The 9,681-nt window shown below is 43.0% G+C and overlaps 1 protein-coding gene across 2 annotated transcripts in view; it reads right to left on the reverse strand.

Moving 5' to 3' along the window:
- The window catches only part of GULP1 (GULP PTB domain containing engulfment adaptor 1), a 263,361-nt gene extending 260,953 nt beyond the window's left edge, over positions 1-2,408 (reverse strand). For both annotated transcript variants that reach the window (XM_057746407.1, XM_057746405.1), the window contains exon 1: positions 1,968-2,408. The gene's annotated coding sequence lies outside the window, so the exon portion shown is untranslated. The remainder of the gene's footprint in view (positions 1-1,967) is intronic.
- Between the last annotated feature and the right edge of the window lie 7,273 nt (positions 2,409-9,681).

The raw sequence follows: 9,681 nt of genomic DNA on the forward strand, positions 1-9,681 counted from the left end.
TGTAAAGTATGATCAGCACAAAAAGCATTAGGCCCCTAGCTATTCCACTACAACACTGATATGGAAGGGTGAGACTTCCCTCCTAGACCACTTCTTTCACTCTCCTCTGTCACATCCCACGGCACTCTATGCTTAGTTTATCTTTTTGCCAAGAAGACTGATCTTAGTCACCTAAAAATTCTCACTGCAAAAGAAACCCCTTGTTTAAACCCAAGTACAACCAACAGCTCCTTTCCAATTATCCCCAGCAACTTCCCCAGTCCCTTTCATGCCCTGCTACTGAGCTCAGTCTAGTTTGGATGCCGGCCAGGTTCCTCTCTTCTTTCCTTGTCAGTCGTAAAAACTTGGAAAACACTCCTGGACAGCTCAAGGAGACCTTTTAATTATGCGATGGGGCAGTACCTTAGCCTGTCTGCTGTTTCCAGCAAGGCTTGTAGTCGCCAGCGACCGCGCTCTTCCAATTGGTGGGTTTTCTAGCAAGGCTACTTGTTTATGTGGGAGAAGGAGGGAAAGACTGGCACAAAAGGGGGCGATTTGCAAATCTGAAAAATGCCCAACTCCTCTCAGAGTTTCCTACCTCCTCACGTTCACTCTGTCTCATTACTGCCCTCCTTTAGCACCTTATCACCCATTTGGCATCAAAGACACAAAATGATCAGTATCCGGGTCTCCTTGTAGTCCTAGAGGTTAACAAGGGGAGTCACGACTGGAACACTCTCCAAAAACTTTTATTCTCAAGTGCTGATGCAAGATTTTTTTCAAAAAAAGCAGGTCCCAAAATAAATTTATTGAATCCTTCCTAATTGCATTATACTTTGTCAAACTTCCAGACTGAAATAGTGCATGAAATGTCACTGCCAATGAAAGCAAGGCGAGCTCAGTCGGGAAAAACTGTTAGGACCCAGGAAGGGATGCCTTGACCGACAGCCCGCACTTACTCGGGGTTTGCCCAAGGTACTAAGTGTAAGCGCACACGCCAAGCCCAACACCAGCTACGTCTTCCTTACTCTACCCTGGCAAGCTAGTTCCAGCTGCAGCTTCCTGTTCAAGTTCCATTCAACATCGTAAACACATTCCAAGAAAACCAGCCTGTCCAGAGTTCCCTCCCGCACACAGGGAACTCTGAGCGGCGGGCCCCAGGAGCCACAGGGAAGAAACCACCGCGCTGGGTTCTGATCCCTGCAGAGAGTCAGCCCCCGGGGTGGTGGAGCCGGGCGAGCGCGCTCAGCGGCGGGAAACGAGAGCCCAGGGTCTCAGCACCCCGCAGCGCCGCGAGCCTCTCTAAGGTAGCGCCCGCCAGAAGGAACTGCTTGACCTACCCAGCCAGAGGGTAACCGTGTGGGCGTCGCCCCTGAGTTTGGGCCCTCCCAGCCCTGGGCTTTGAAGAATCCACGGCCCGGCCTCGGAGCTTCGCGCCTCCCCGCCCCCCATGCCCACACTCTCTCCCGGAGCCAACAAAAGGGAGGTTACGCTGGAAGAAGTTTCGCTCCTGGGTCGCCTCGCTGTGACCCGGCGATGACTTGCCTGCTCAGCCCCGTCTGGTCCTCACACCCTCCGCCGTCCTGAGCCACCCGCGCCCCCACCGCCCCGTCCAGCTCCTGCCCACCGGCCCCCGCCCCCAGGACCAAAGTTACCACAAAGGGCTCCTGGGGTCCGGAGACCGCCGCGTCCCCGACCTCGGGAGGCTCCCCGTCATCCCTGCAGCACTGCCACGGCAGTCAACAGGTCTCAGCCTCCCTTCTTGCTGGACGACTTCCTGAGCCTTTCACTATCCTAATTTTTGCAACCTGCCCAGCGGCGGTAGTGGCGGGGCGCAGCCCAGCGCCCTCCTTCCCCGGCACCCGGCCGGGGCTGACCACCGCCCGCCGCCTCTCAGGATGTCAGTTTCAAAGAGGCTGCACGCTACCTGGCGGGACGCGGGGCTTGCAGCCAGGGAAGCCCCCAGATAAACCGCGGTCTCTCCGTACCTCACTGACGGATGCAGTCGGGTCAGGCTCCGGGCAGGGGCGTGGAGAGCCGCCGCGTCCTCAGAGCCCGGCGCTCTCCGCTCCGGCACCACCGGGGCGCCGTTTCCGTGGCCGAGAGGGAAAGTTTCTCTACGTCAACAGCGAGCTGGACTCGGGACCCTCCGGCTCCGGTCCCCTCCCTCCACGCGCTCTCGGCCCCCTCCCTCCGCTTCCTAATCGGCTAAGCCAAAACTGGCGCTGGCTGGCGGCTGGGGCCGGAGGCTCGGGACTCCGGGTCGCTCCCGGCTGGGAACGCGGGGCTCCCCCTCTCGGCCAGAAGGAAACTCTCCCGGGCTCGGCTGGCGCACTTGGGGCGATCTCCTCGGACACTTCCAAACGGGACGCCTGCGTTCCAGCTCGCTGACTTTCTCCGGGCTCCGATGCCTGTCTCCCGTGGGCCGGCAGGGCTGTGTGGCGTCTGCACGCAGGACGCAAGAGGCAGAGTGGAATGTGAGAGAAACTCGATTGGAGAAAGCGAGGCCTTACCTTATCCGGTTCTTAGCCGGCGCAGGAGCCAAAACACACTTCTCCCCACCCCCACCCCTCATCCCCCGCCGAGTTTCCTTTTGAACCTCCTCCCTGAAGCGCCGGATCAGGACTATTCGCCTTCCCTTATCTCTTTGTGTTTCCGAACACAATTTTAAAACACTTCTGCCGCTTTACAAGAAAAAAAGTGTCAAAGGAAGCACACACACGAATACGAGTAGAACATGCCTTCTTTACAGCCTTTATCAAGAAAGCATTGACACAGTTGTTACTGCGGCTCTGACCGCACCTCTACACTCTATTTTTCCTCAGTTTTTTAAAACAGACTGAACCTCTGTACCTTGTTATGTCTTACAAGAAAGAAAGAAAGAGAGAGAGAGAGAGAAAGAGAGAGAAGGAAGGAAGGAAGGAAGGAAGGAAGGAAGGAAGGAAGGAAGGAAGGAAGGAAGAGAAAGAAACAAAAAAAAAAATAAACTGCCTCCACCACCAGATCATGCTCATTTGTTCCATTCAGATATTAACCTCAGAATTCAGGACTTCATGGGTTTGAGAGAAAACACAACAAACCGTTCTCACTGACAGGGTAAACTTCTGTGTGGGAAGGACAAGAAGGAGAAATATCCTTGTTTAAGCGATTCTTTGAGGATGAGAGGAGGTTCACTAAAGTTTTTGGGGACGCTGTTCAGAATTTAGTTTACTAAAATTTTAATTTGAAAGTGAAAATAGATGGAGAAAGGGTAGAAAGCCTTTTTGCAAGGCTAACAAATATAATATGTTACAGTGGAATCCAGGACTTGGAATCAGACTAGTCATAGTCCTTTCCAGACTCCATACTTACTCATTCTGTGCCCTAGGACACTGGACGCAATTACAGCTGCCAAAAGGAATTATACAATAGAACTCACAGTGTCACGGTCACATTTACAGAATTAGACTGGAGTAGTGTCAGGCACAGAGAAGGTACTCAATAAATATTTGGTTTTTATATCCCACTATATTTGATGGTAACTAGGAGAAGACGGTACTAGAAATTTCCCCAAAAGACCTTATTAACTAAATCAATTTTCTTCTCCGTAATGTTTTTTTCCATTGAAAAAGATACATCACAATTTTTTAAATGAAAACTAAGTTTAGGGATTACCCAGCTCTAACCAAACTCCCTTACTTTAAATACAAGGCAACTGAAATCCAAGAATCTTTATTGACTTTCCCCAAATCTCATTGTCAGAAGGTGCTGAAGCTAGGGCCAGAATTCAGGCCTCTTCATACGTGGGCAGAGTCCTTTTTTAACTATGTTTTCCACTTTATCACAACAGTCAAGCACACAGTAAAATAATTACATTGAAAACATTAATCATAGGACAATGCTAGTTGCTTTTTCTGTAAATAACTTTTAAACAATTAATTTTCAAACAACCACTAAAAAATAAAGCATGTCATTTAGGTGATCATTGAATATTAAAATGATTATAAACATAAATCAAATGATAGCCCATAGTACTAAGGAATAAGGAGGTTGACCAGATGACCAAATCTGTGCTTACACTATATAATTATAAGTATTTGGGAATGTTCTTTTAACACAATATTTAAAAATTTGAATAGGTAACTCTAGGCTCCCAAGGATATACCAACAAATCACCAGGATCGGTGGACCCCACTTTGAGAAACACTAGTTTAGTCTTCAATACGCTGCAGCTCCAAGTGAATAAGCAGGTCATGAGAATAAATGAGGCTGCAGAAATCAAACATTATAAGCTTCATTGTTTAAATTAATGGAAAATCTCATAACGTGTACTTATTTCTTATTCATTTGCCTCCGTTACCTTTAAGGAGATGCTCTTCTAAAACTTTTCTCACCTTACTCAGTGTTGAAAGTTGCTTGTACTTTTATACAAGTCCCAAGTTCTCAGAGATAAGACCCTATATCTTCCTTCTGAGTAGGGTTTCTCTACTCTACCAGACTCCCCCTGAATTAACGACTAAAATAATTTCCTGAAGGCATTTCATAGCTTTGTCTTTGGAGTTCTATGTTTCCTTTCCATGAGACTTGGAAGCTGACAAAAAGAAAAAATTATAAAGTATATCCATCATGAATGGATGAATGGGGATGCATGAATACCCGTAACTGTCTTTTTCTAATCATCACATAGCGGGCTAAAGATTACTCATTTTTATATTTCTTCCCAATGCTTAACGTCTCTAAATTTGCTATTGCTCTATAATTTTTATAACCTGACTTTCATTATGAACTGCTTTATGAAATGGCTTAGAGGTATAAAAATCTCAAAGATGTCAGAACCAAGTTTTTAAAAACACTAAAATCAAATAGAACACGTTTTAAAATCAGACCTATAGTATGCCCCAGGAACTGAAGAAGGGAGATGCCAAGGAGAAGGGCTGTAGAGGCTCTGGCAGGGCATTACCATTAGAATATGTCTAATTCTATCCATAGCAAATACTCAGATTTCCGTTTGAAAAGTCTTCACATTCATCACAGGAACATACGGACTCTGATAGAGACTCAGCAGCCACCCAATATTTTTACATTAATTTTCTGGCTCAAGCCAGTTTCAAGTTTCTCTTACTTGAACTAAAAGAACCTTGACTAAGACAGACAACTACCTGTTATTCATGTTGAGAACAATTTTATTGCTGATTATTATAAAAATATACAAAAACATGCTATCATATTGCTTGTTTAGCTCTATATAACTGCAAACCCATCAGTTAAAGTATTTGACAATTTTTTAAAAAGGAAATAAAAACCGAAACGGATTTGAAAATCTCCGTCATGTGACTTGAAAAGGGGCATATGTCTTTTTGTTATGTGCAACAGTGGCCAAATGTCCATTGAATTCTTAAGGATATCTGGGTTTCAGAGTTAATAAGTGTTACATTACTTTCTACCTCCCATCATTTTATCTCTTAGTCTATTTTGGTCCCCCTGATTAAGAACATGAAACATACTCATTGCAAAAAATTGAACAGGGGCAATACAAAAATAATAAATATCACCTATGTTCCTGTGGGAAGACATTCTGGAATCTTTTTGAAGCATTGAAAGTGTTGAAGTATGTGGGCCGAGCGATGGGATTCAGAATGTCCTGCTTGAGCAGTGGAGGAGCTGAGGGTGTGGGGCGTGGAGACTAATATCACCCTGTTTGGTCCTGAGGGATGGCTGGTTAGCCAAAGACGGGTAAGATTCCTCAGAGGAGGAACAACCTAAGACAGGCACAGCCGCAGAGGGGCCAACAGGGGTGGTGCATAGAACCTTCCTTATATCACCGTGTTTGGCCCTGGAGGATGACTGGTTAGCCAGAGACGGGTAAGATTCCTCAAGGGAGGAACAACCTAAGACAGGCACAGTCGCAGAGGGGCCAACACGGGTGGGGCACAGACCCCTAATATCTGAGAGAGGTCTCCTGCCCCCAGGGCTGTTTTGCTCTCCACCCCCAGCTCAGATCCACACCTGCTCAACTCGGACCCAGGAAGTAAACAAAGATAATTGCCTCAGTCATGTGAGGCCTTTGATTGTTTATGAGTGTAACCTGAGAATGTTAGCCCACGAACTCAATAAAAGCAACCTGGGATGAGTCAGCAGGGCTCTTGATCCGAGAGGTCTTGAGCCCCCCGGTCCCACTTTTCTCTTCAGTCTGTGTCTGTGTCTTCTTCAAGCTTGCGGCACCCGTCACTCACCTCGAGTCGCCGAGCTGGTCTCGGCATGTTCCCACCATCAAGAGTTTCCATTGCTAACATTTGCTCTATACCTTCCAAGTATTGTTGAAGTCTCTGAGAGAATCTACAATAATTAACATTCCTTCTCTATGCCTGGGTTGGGAATAAATTTTGAGAAATAAAACAAAAGTGTAAAATGGAAGCTAAAATATTGACAGAGACCTGGTTTGAATTGGTAGATCTAAAAATGAACAACCAAAATAACGTACTCAGTCACTGTGGTTCCCAGGCTTCCTGTCTAGGAGGAGCCAGTATCTGAAAAAGGAGTTAAATTCTGTTTTCTGAGATCTGTTCCTTGGAGAGAGAGGAGGGGGGGAGAGGGAGGGACAGAAAGGATGTAGCTGAACCCTGAATTCCCAATAATTATTCCCAGGTTTATTCCTAAATGTCACACCACCTCTCCAAGGGCAAATGAGTAAAGACCCAGAAAAAATATTTTAGCATGGAAATCAAGAGTAGAGAAAAGGCATTATCTAGTACGTACAGCCACTTACATTTTTCTTTCCCTTTTCTCACGAGGGAGTATACTGTACATACTTTCTGCTGCCTAACAATATATGAGTATATTGTGGGCTTTTCCTTTACCAGTGTTTATTGACAATTTGTTTGCTATTATAAACAAAGAAATTAAGGACATCTGTGCACATATTTTTGTACACCATCTGTACATATTTCGCCTATCCCTTGCCAATTATTTCATTAGAATAAATACCTAGCAGTAGATTCTCAAGGTTAGAGTATAGACTTCTTTTATTATTATTTTGAAAAAAGTCTCAAGTTACAGAAAAGTTTCAGGTAGAGTACAAATTATTTTTTTCTGAACCATTCAAGTATAACCTACCAACACTATACCCCATCCTCCCCAGTTTTGTGTACTTCCTATAAACACAGACTTCTCCATAAAGAAGATAAACTATCAAAAATCAGGACATTAACACTGACACATTTCTACATATACCTTTCAGGTCCCGTTCAAGTTTTTTCAATTATCCCTATTATTTCCTTTATATAAACAGGGTCTGGTTTGAGATCACATGCTGCAAGTATTTAGTTTTCATGTCTTTTTGACTATCATGGCATTAATACTTTTGAGACTTGCTCTATAGTTATACTGTAAAATGTCCTTTAATTTATCATATGAGATTCAGGTTATGAATCTTTGGCTGGAAAAAATATACTATGTATATATTTTTTAGATTCTATCAAGTTGCTTTCAATTTTGAATTGTCCCATTACTGATGGTCTTCACTTGATTAAGATGATGGTATTGTCAGGCTTCTCTGAAATGTTAATCCTTTTTCCTTTGTAATTGGTAGGTATTTTCTGAGGAGGTACTTTGAAACTATGCAAATATTTCATTCCTCATCAAACTTCCGATTTTTTCATTTATTTATGTTACAATAGACTATGGTTTGCTACTTTATTCAAATGCTTATAATGTTTCTGTTGTGGTTTATTTTGACACTCAAATTATCTCAGATTTGCCTCACATTTCAAGCTGACTTCTCTGTTCTTTGCAAAGTCTCCATCATTTAGGAGCACTTTATCACTTTTGGGGACAAAAAGGTATTCAGGTCTCATCTTGTATTTTCCAAACCCCAGTCTTGAAATCAGCCATTTCTTCAAAGAAGCCAGTCCCTTGCACGGAAAGATGGTATTTAGAAACTGAGTTCCAGGTGCAATGTCATTGCTGTTAGGTTTTTGTTTCACTTAGGTCCTCTTAATGGCCAAAGCAAGAAAATACATGCACACATTTCTTTCTTTTCCTTCTTTTCTTTCTCTCCCTCCCTCCCTTCCTTCTTCTTCCCCACTCCCCCCCCAATCTGTCTCTTTCTCTTTCTCTTTCTCTTTCTTTCATTTTGAAAGCCATAAGTTCATACGCTTGCCTTCAATTCCAGTCCAATACCAATTTCCATATTTGTAACTCTGTTCTCCAGTGAAAATATGGCTTCCATTCCCATTACTCTTATATTTTCTTATTTAATCTGTGTCCTTGTCTGTAACCGATCTCTCATGTCTGTACCAGCTTCTTCCCCTGCGTGGTCAGGCCACTCCTCTTTAGGAACAGCTTCAACATTCTGCTCTGGGGCCAACAGCTCAAGATGACAGCTTTCTTGTGCCCTCCCACCTGCCTACAGCTCCAGCACATCATCCAGGCTGCCTTCTCTGTCCATTTCCTCTGCATCTTGCTTAGGCTCCAAATCATCACAGGAGGATGATAATCCACTGGGATACCATTTTCATCACACTCGGGCTTCCTGGCCACTCTCTGGGCCACTGCAATCCCCCAATGTGGGTATTAATGCAGATGTTCACCTCGCCCCTCCTAATAGTTGAAATTCATACTGCCAAACTAATTCTGGAAACTTTATCAAAATGTATACTCCCATGAACGATATATAAGTAAATGCCGTGTCTTCAACAGGTGGCACTTGTATTTGATTTATTCCCTACATTATCTATGTAGTTAGTAAGGAAAGGCAGGTGTGGATTGTCTGTGGGACGCTTGCTTCTTCTCCACGTCTGGCACATCGTTATCCTGCAAGTTCCCACAGGTCCCTCTCAATGGTATTTAATAAAGCACTTTTAGTCCTATTTTCTCCAGTTCACTTACCCCACACAAATACTCATTCTAATGTATTTAATGTGTATCTTTTTTTGTTTTTATATGCATCCTTGAATTAGAAATAGTTCTAAATATTTATTTTTATATGTATTTTTAATGTATGTAAATGCTATTGTATAAGCCATGGCATCTTGGTTGTTACTTTTTTATCTGGACACATCTAAGTTTTCAAATAATCTAAGTGAAAAATCAGCTCAATCATTGTTTTAGTTTTTATTACTTTCACTGTTAATAAAGCTGAACATATTTTGATACAGCTAGGAGGCATTTATATTTTCTTTTATGAATTGGCTATTTATGTGTATATTTTTCCTATTTTTCTTTTTTCCCTATGGATTTGTATATTTTTATTTTCCTTACTCATTTTTAAGGGTTCTTTAATATATGTACTCATTTCTAGAAAAACCTGAAATATTTGTTTCTTTAAACTTAATTTTAAATAATTGGATTATTGTGGGAGTTTTTTTCTTCTTTGAACTGCATAAAACTTCTTTATAAGTAGTCTTTTGTGATTTCCAGGTTCTTTGGTAATGCTTATAAAGACTCTAATCACCTATATTCTCGTCTAGCATTTTGTAGTTTTACTCTTTGCCTTTTCTTTCCAATTCAGTTTGATGAAATCTAATGTAAGGCTTTTATCCTTTTTTTCTTTTACAGGATAATTACCTAAGTGTCCACTGAATGATCCATTCTTTCCCAGTGATCTTGGAAGTAATCTTCATCATATATTAATTTAGATATAAAATAGGGTCTGTTTATGAACTTCCAGGTGTGACAAAACAGTATAAACAATCCAGTAAGACTCCCCCGTAAAAAAAAGGCATA

The sequence above is a fragment of the Hippopotamus amphibius genome, chromosome 8 (assembly GCF_030028045.1).
Source record: "Hippopotamus amphibius kiboko isolate mHipAmp2 chromosome 8, mHipAmp2.hap2, whole genome shotgun sequence".
NCBI classification, from domain to species: Eukaryota; Metazoa; Chordata; class Mammalia; order Artiodactyla; family Hippopotamidae; genus Hippopotamus; species Hippopotamus amphibius.